Here is a 2,484-nt window from a genome sequence, read left to right as displayed (position 1 = left end):
GGCCAATAGGGCACTAGATTTTTACAGAATGATTTTCTGATTTTATTCTCAATGTAGTGCTGGATGGGCTTCTAGAAAATGATATTTCCTGAAGAACACATCCCTAGAGAGATTCAGAGAACTTTGACTAAAAAAAATAAATAAATAAAATAAATGTCCCCAAAGGCCAATTGGAAAGGTACAAATACTTGAGAATGTACTTGGCCTGGCTAAATTATGTATTACAGCCATATTTTTTATATAGTTACACAGGGGTCAAAAGGGGACTAGATGGTCAACATTAAATAGCTAAAATTAAATGTTTAGAATCTGACTATTTGGAACTTTCCAAGGAATTTTCCCCTTTGGTGTCAGAACTGTAAAATTTTTCTGCAAAAAACATGACTTGTCACTTATGTAGTAGATCAAGTGACAGCATCTCACAGAATTCTGCATTCCAATTGGGTTGTTTTTTTTTAAGATTTTATTTATTTATTCAAAAGAGACAGAGAGAAAGACAGAGACAGAGACATAGGCAGAGAGAGAAGCAGGCTCCATGCAGGAAACCCGACATGGGACTCGATCCCGGGACTCCAGGATCACACCCTGGTCCAAAGGCAGGTGCTAAACTGCTGAGCCACCCAGGGATCCCCCCAAATTGGGTTTTGATGGCACCTTCATCTTGATTTCTGTGTTGTGCCTGATATTACCACACTCACGTCTATCTGATCTGCTCTGTGCTAGTGTAGGCTCATGGAAGTCAGAGGCTGTGTCTTGTTGACCTTTCACTGCAGCATAATGCTGTGGCTATAGTAGGTGCTCAATACACGATCATTGGATTAAGTAAGCCAAAAAAATACTTTTCAGATGCTTGAGATAATTTATATGAAAAATTATAGTTTATGATTTAAACTGGCCCTTTCATAAGAATAAAAGCCAAAGGTAAATTTAGAATATAGTCTTATTTCTTTCAAATTTAACAAGAAAACAATCTAAGAAGATCTCTAATTTATTTAAACTATTTTCAGTTCCTAGTTCTTAATCATTCATTTTCCTATTTGTAATGTGCCAGAATGTCCTATTATGCACTCAAACATTTTATTTTAAATGAGATTTATCCATATACTCCAAACTGATGACTTTTATTTTAGAGATAAGATGGAACTCACTATGAGGGAAGACAAAAGCAATCTACTAGTTTTATCAAAACAGTAAAGTGATACAGTGTTTTCTAAATATATTTAGCTCACCTTTACCGAACTCTGGTTTAAATACTCACACACACTCTTCCTTAGTCATCATGATGTGCTTATGAGGAGGTATTATCAATTTTACATGTGAAGAAAGGAAATGAAGTGAACTCATTACCTTACCCAGTATTCACACAGGTAGCAGGAGATAGAACCAGGCTCCATATAACTGTCTGCTCTTAAGTACTAGGCTCAGCATACCTTGGGACTGTTGTGTCAGCCCTCTCCCTAGCGCAGGGACCTTGCCTTCCATCCATTGACATTCCATTCCTCTTACCCTTGCTCAGTTAAACACAGACTCACTAACCATTCCAATAAAGCTACGTACTCATTTGCACCTTGAAAAATACAAACAAAAGCATCATGTGGAGAACTGTTTCTTTTTTTTCTCCTGTGGGGAGAGGTGTAGCAAAGCATAAGATGGAATTCTCAGAGTGGGTGGTAACCAGCATTAGGATCTACAAAATCAATATTCCAATTCCTAAAGACAAGCAGTCTTGGCTCCTGAGAAATTTTTCCCTTCTTTGTTCACACACATGAAATTTTTCACTGGATTTATATCACCAGCTGTAAAATATCTCCCATCTATTGGTTGGCTCATCTACTGTATTAGTTTTTTATTGCTGCTATAACAAATTTCTAAAAACTTATGGACTTAAAAAAACCACAAGTATGTTCTCTTACGGCTCTGCAGGCCCTCAGTCTGGTACGGCCTCGCTTGGCTAAAATCAAATCAGGCTGCACTCCTTTCTAGAGGCAGAAAGAATTCATTTCCTTGCTCATTTGGGCTGTTGGCAGACTCCAGTTCCTTGCTGTTACAGGACTGAAGTCCCTGCTTTCTTGCTGGCTGTAAACTGAGAGCCAGTTCCGTTTTCAGTTTCTAGAGGTGGCTGAATTCCTTGGCTCATGGTTCTGTGCCTCCATCTTCAAAGCCAGCAATGGTGGGTTGACTTGAGTTTTTCTCATGTGGTATCTCCCTGACTCATTCTCCTACCCTTCTCTTATGGAACATATGATTCATTGGGCCTACTTGGATAATTTGGCATAGCCTCCTCATCGCTAAATTCTTAATTTCATCACCTTCCTTCTGCCTTGTAAGACAACATATCCACAAAGTTTAGGAATTAGGATGCAGACATCTTTGGGGGGAGGGGGACATTATTCTGTCTAGCACATTCTTTAGCTACATATATGAATTCTGACTATGTTACTTTAACAAAGTATTAATGCTCTTCATATGAGCCATGTGAAGTCA

This window comes from Nyctereutes procyonoides, unplaced genomic scaffold (genome assembly GCF_905146905.1).
Source record: "Nyctereutes procyonoides isolate TBG_1078 unplaced genomic scaffold, NYPRO_anot_genome, whole genome shotgun sequence".
In the NCBI taxonomy this organism is placed as follows: Eukaryota; Metazoa; Chordata; class Mammalia; order Carnivora; family Canidae; genus Nyctereutes; species Nyctereutes procyonoides.
The sequence above is the reverse complement of the archived record's forward strand: the minus strand, read 5'-3'. Positions refer to the sequence as shown.